The sequence below is a fragment of the Phaseolus vulgaris genome, chromosome 1 (assembly GCF_051622355.1).
Source record: "Phaseolus vulgaris cultivar YP4 chromosome 1, ASM5162235v1, whole genome shotgun sequence".
Classification (NCBI taxonomy): Eukaryota; Viridiplantae; Streptophyta; class Magnoliopsida; order Fabales; family Fabaceae; genus Phaseolus; species Phaseolus vulgaris.
In genome coordinates, this window is record NC_143498.1 from 10,163,049 (window position 1) to 10,169,384 (window position 6,336).

The following is a 6,336-nucleotide window of genomic DNA, read 5'->3' on the forward strand; positions in this document are numbered from 1 at the left end:
TGCTAATTTACATATAAAATAATCCTTAATTTATGAATACCTTTTTACATTTTTTATGAGCATTATTTGAATAAGAGCATTTTATTCTCAAATTTGGTGTTAATTGCAGATTTTTAGGGAAGATTGAAGATTTGGAGTAAAGGAGAATAATTTGAGCTAAAAAGAGAAAGTTGGAAGGTCCCAGAATGGAAAAAGATGCAAACAAAGATTGAGCATTTTTTTATGTTTTATCACTTGGCCCATTAGCACGATACATGAAGCCACTTAACCCTAGAAAATTAGGATAAATAGGGGGTTAGAAGTTCAACCCTAGTGTGTCAGATTGAGAGGAAAACACCATAGAGTGAATTGAAACCCAATTGGGAGAATGGAAGGTGCTAGAAGTATGCGTGGCTAATTCTACCCTTTTGGATTGGGAGTAATATGCTCAAACTTTTATGTATTGAGGTGATATCTTATATATAATATTCAGTTCTTGATTGATTATTGGTATTGTTGTTTTACTTTTAACTTTCCGTGACAAATTAAGAATCTTAAATATGACCGAGAGGTATTTTTAGGGTTCATACCTAAACATCAATACTTAACATATTTGAGTGCTAGAGATAGACTTGAAATGTTAATTGCCATTAATGTCTAATTGTGATTTCTAAGTTGTTTTTATAAGTATGCGAGAGTTTTATATGCGAGAGATCGATAGAAATGAATTTTCTACGACCATCAATTTCAATCAAAGAACTCAATATTAACATGCTAATCAAAATACATGAGAGTGGGAGAGATGAAATCTAATCCATATTTTTCCAATTGAAGCAACTAATTCTTTGTTTGTTTTCTTATTGATCAGTGCCACCACAATCACTTCAAAACTATTTTTATTATTCTATTGTTATATTTAGCGAATTTTGTACTCGATAATTCACTATTCCTTGTGGGATCGATATTCGTCCTTAGGGACAATTATTATTTCTGACAAATGCGATGCACTTGCCGTAAAATGTCATCAGTAGTCGTCAGGGAGAAACATTTTGGATTTCTATCTTTTGCTTTGGTGCAGGTAATGGCCACCATAGGTGGCTAATTCCTTTTTTTTAGATTGAATGTAATCTTTTTAAACTCTAATGAATCCCGATAATATTTATATATGATATTTTTTTCTTATTTGATATTGGTATTTTCATTTTATGCTTAAAGCTTGAATTTTCATTCATGAACTTGATTATTGTTTTTTGTGCTTAAAATTTGAATTTTTATTCATGAACTTGATGATTGGATCATGTGCTTAGTGCTTGAATTTTTATTCATGAACTTCATTCTTGTATTTTGTGCTTAAAACTTGAGTTTTTATTCATGAACTTGATTCTTGAATTTAACTGAAAAGTACTTCTAAGAATCTGACTTAAATGAGAATATTTGATATGTTTTGATACTAGACATGGAATATATCAATTGCTATATAACATATTTTCTCAATGATGAGAATGTTTTCTAACTACTTAAGTCATCAATATTTAGGAGATAATCTTAATAATTTCATAATTGAGACATCAATATGAATGACTCTTATATGTTGCATCATCAATTAATTCAAAATATTGGATGTTTCTATTTATCCATGATTCAGAAGAGTGAGAAAGATTAACTTCAATCTTGATTTTATCAATTGAGTTCTTCTAAGTATGTACTCTGTTTTCATTTAATTTTCACGCAAATTTATTTTTATAATGTCAATATCTTTTCAATTAAACTTTTGCACATATCTTGATATTTAGTGAACGTTATAGAAATAGGTAAGTTCTAACCACAGAGACAAGAAAGCCTACATAGAAAAACCATCATCAATCAGTTATTTTTTTTTTTCTACAAACAGGTTAAAAAATCTTCTCCTAAAATTATATTAATATCTGCTAAATAACCTTTGGTAAATATTTTTTTTTTCTTATAGTGGAATGAGATGACAATACTTGAAAAAATACTCTACCTCTAGTTTAAGAATTTCCTTTATTTCATTATTGTTTCTAACACTACAAAAATACCTTTATAGACTAGATGTTATAGATTTCGTCATATTTCATAAAATAATAGACTATAATTTTCTACAAGTTAAACATTATTTTTTGCCGGTAAATCATTCCTGAATTACTTCCAACTGCAAAGGTCGTCTTGTGGAACTGAGTCCCTTAGCTGTAGTGGAAGTTGTTGAGTGAAATGGATTAGGAGGCACAACCAACTGGTTTTCCTCTTCAGTTTCTAGTATGTGAATCACAGATTTTATGGATGGACGGTTCACTGGCTCCCACTGAATGCACCAAAGCCCAATAATTGCTAGTTTCTTTGCAATCTTAACATCACCTTCATCCTCAACATGGATATGTACATCTCCATCAACCAGGTTATGGATCCAATCCGGGTATAGAACTTGGAAATTTTGTGGAGAAGACATGTCCACATTCTTTCTCCCACCAACCATTTCTAACAACAGCATTCCATAACTGTAAATATCGGACTTGTAAGACACGTTTCCAAAGTTTCTGGAGAAGACTTCAGGTGCAATGTATCCCAAAGTTCCTCTAGCAGCTGTCATGGACACCAAACTGGGATTCTTGGAAGACAATTTGGCTAAGCCAAAATCAGAGATTTTTGGAGTGAAGTTGTCATCAAGTAACACATTGTGAGGATTTATGTCAAAGTGAATAATGGGATGATTGCAACCTTGATGAAGATACTTAATCCCTTTAGCTATACCAAGAGCAACGTGTTGAAGCTTCTCCCATCCAAGGAAATGGTCCTTGTCTTCTGGTGGAAATATGAAGCTTTGTAAGGAACCGTTTGGAAAGAAGTTGTAGACAAGAGCACGATGGGGTCCATCTGCACAGAAACCAAGCAAACGCACCACGTTGATGTGATGGATTTTGCCCATAATTCCGACTTCGTTGATGAACTCATTCCCCTCTCCCTCCGTATTGTTGAGGATCTTCACAGCCACCGGAATCTCACTCGAAAGTTTTCCTCTGAACACAGCCCCATGAGCTCCTTCTCCTAGCTTTTCTTTGAAGCCATTGGTGATTCTTTTCAGGTCAGCGTAGGTGAATCTTGCAGGCTTTTCTGCCCTGTAGTCCTCTAAAAACTTGTCCACTCTTGCTTGGTCTTCTTGCTTTTTCCTAAAATAGAGGATGCTCATAAAGACAGCAATGACCACCATCCCCAAAAGGATCGAACCTAGAATAGCAGTTGGAGACTTCATTAAAAAAAGAAAGATTTATGTACTTGTTTCAGTCTTTACACTGAAACATTACTTGTTTCAATTCATACGCTTATACTTTATAAGGCCATACAATTGTTGACATCCTAAACTGTTGGAATAAGGAATTGAACTATATTAAAAAGCGAATGTGTAAGAGTCTCTGATGTTACCTGTAGAAGCAAAAATAAAAGATTTAGGAACGTGAATTCTCTTCGGTTTGCATTTAAAACAATCGATGTCTCCTGTAGAGTTGTTGGTCTTCCATGTACATCTCTTGCCTTTTCTTTTGCACTCAGCACAATTTGGTTTGGACCATCTCAAAATCAAGTTATAACAGCAATAGCGTCATCAGTGCAGAATCATGTTGGAGGAGCAACACACTTGCCATTTTGATTTCTTACGGGAAACAGCTGTTAACCGAGCTTCCTCTTTTAGTTTATGCTAACACTTCTAATCTGTATTTGTTTTTTACATTTGCAATCAGTTGCAGAAACCACAGAAAAGATAAAAAAGAAGACCTGCGATTTCTCATTAGTCAAAGTCTTGCTGATAAAAAATAAATAAAAAAATTAGTCAAAGTCTGCGTTTTAAAATAGTTCTTTTAATGGAAAAGTGAAGTCCCTTAATTTGGTCCGTACGTGTCACATTTAATTCTATGAATGTCAAGGTAGGTGCATATTAAGTGCCAAGAATTGACTCCGCCAAACAACAATAATGCAGTGAGAGTCACTCTCGTATACAAGACCACCTTTTCAAATTCTTGGAAATTCACTGCCACAAAAGTCCTATATCTTCAATGCGTAATAATGCAGAAAAGTCAAGCCAAAGACTAATGAGCAGTGCATGTGACAACAACAAAAGTTTGTTCCAAGAAACACATAAAGACTACTAAGTACTCTCTCTTTACTTTCAATTTAAAAAAAAAAAACTAATGAAGTTAAATATAAGCAAATATCAACATCGTAAATCATACTTATTTTTAAACATAAGCGCATCTTCCAATAAATATAATTGGGATGATTTAATCAAAGTATCTCTATTGGTTGAAAATGAAACTATTAAATAAACTTAACTACGTAGAAGTCACATTAATGTGAAAAAAAAACTGTGGTTCATTCATAAAAAGTAGTTGTTAAGATTTCGAATTTAAAGAAAAAAAAATAGTCAAGAAACTAGATACATCAAAAAGGAGTGGGTAAAGAGCTATGAGTCTGAGGAAAATCATAAAAGAATAGAAGAAAATGTTTTTCTTTGACAAAATTACTTAATGGACATGTAGGATGTTCTTTGGCTAGTTGATGTGTAGGATGTTCAAAGAAACAGCTAGCTTTCCCTGTAACCCATCTAGTGTTAAGTGAATTATTTGTAACTTTAGTTTATACTGTTGTGTGCTTAACTCTAGTGTGGGTCTGTAAAAGGGTTGGGACACCCCTTAAGTGTCTCTATTTATTCTATTAATTTATTGCTGATAAAAAAAAAAATTTAATGGACATATATTTTTTGCTTCTAAGATAAGTGGGACATTAATAACATTATTTTATGTGCCGCGTGTAATTGGTAGTGTAAAACATATTTGTTGAATAAAGGTCTTTAAATAGGATATTTTTGAAATTTGTAACACCCATGGTTATAATGAAGTTCATTTTGGTGTCTCTCTTTATCAACTTTCCTTTTAGTTTAGTTCAAGTTTTTTTTTTGTTAATTCCTTTGAATTTAATTCTTGCAGACGTATTCTCTTGGCATAATACTTACGCAATAGCTACAACATTGCATTGGTTGATATACACAACGCTTAGTATCCATCGTTTACGGCTAAGACTATTATAGTATCTAATATCATTCGTTACCTAAGCATTCATCTCTTAGTGTCAATGTTGGTCTAGTATAGTACTTTCGTCATTGGTGTTTAATCTTTCTTAAACTTTTTATTTTATTTTATATAAAATAACATGTCTTCATTATGAATGTTATATTCCCACTTTGACATATCAACACTCACCAATCGTTTAGAGAGCATGTTAAACCAAGAAAAGAGTCATTACAAATATATTTATCTTCTTCACAATATATATATATATATATATATATATCTTCTTTATACAAAGCTGAGAAGAAAAGAGCGTCATTACAAATATTTTTGGGAGTTGTTATGAGAATTTGCATCCTTAATTTTCTTAGTCTTGTGTCTGACCATGTTCAAGCATGTAAACGCATTGAATGCTTTCCATGAAACGTTAAAAACATGTGTCTTCTTTACGCACTATATGACTTATCAAGCGTAGGCAGATTGTGTTACGTATATGACCTAAGATAACTTGTTGACTTCACAAGACTTTCATTTCATCTTTTCAGAAAAGTTGTTTGCGTGAAGTAGCTTTATGCATGCTTTTTAAGAGATTTTGAGCAAGATGCACTTGAGAGAAATGAAGAAACAAACATTATTTGCATAAGCCTTTATAAGTCTTCAATATGTACTATGAATGCTTAGGCTTCATATCAACTTTATTTGTTCAAATAAAACCTTATAAGACAAAGTAATGGAGGACCACCCTAGCTAAAGCCACTTTTTCTTTCAACTAAGAGCAAATGATCATTTTGGAAGAATACAACAAGTAATATCTGCCTTAGTCTTGTATAAATTTGTAAATAATAGAATAATATTTTTTAGCTTTGTATTTCCAAGCCAATTATAGAATAAGAATATCCTTCTCTCCAAACAAGACTAGGCACCTTCAATCACTCCTTGCCATGTGTCAACACAAGAGTGGAGAGTTCCTTGTGTTTAGGATTGTAACATGACAAGCTAGAAATGAAAAGTAGTTTAAGAACTTAGTAGTCTCTTTAGGAGTCTCAAGGATGTTTCTTGCATTATTAGAACTCAAGGAAGTTGGTCCAGCCTCTTCCTTGATCCTTGCACCTTGTAACACGCCTAAACCCATAAACTTCCATAGTTATTCGATGTTTGTTCTACAAATCTACAAGTCTTTCGTTGCCTTCTATCAGTTACATCCAATACTCAAGAAGAATTGCATCACAAAGTATACAATCAAAGTGTTTGTGTCTGTTCGATCAGATGAAGCAAGCATAGTTGC

General features: G+C 32.7%; 1 pseudogene across 1 annotated transcript; it reads right to left on the reverse strand.

Moving 5' to 3' along the window:
- Positions 1-1,990: 1,990 nt before the first annotated feature.
- On the reverse strand, positions 1,991-3,652 carry LOC137813495 (rust resistance kinase Lr10 pseudogene; annotated as a pseudogene). Its single transcript, XR_016519417.1, has 2 exons — positions 3,415-3,652; positions 1,991-3,219 (listed from the first exon to the last, which is right to left on the reverse strand). The product of XR_016519417.1 is annotated as a rust resistance kinase Lr10 pseudogene (transcript).
- Positions 3,653-6,336: the final 2,684 nt, after the last annotated feature.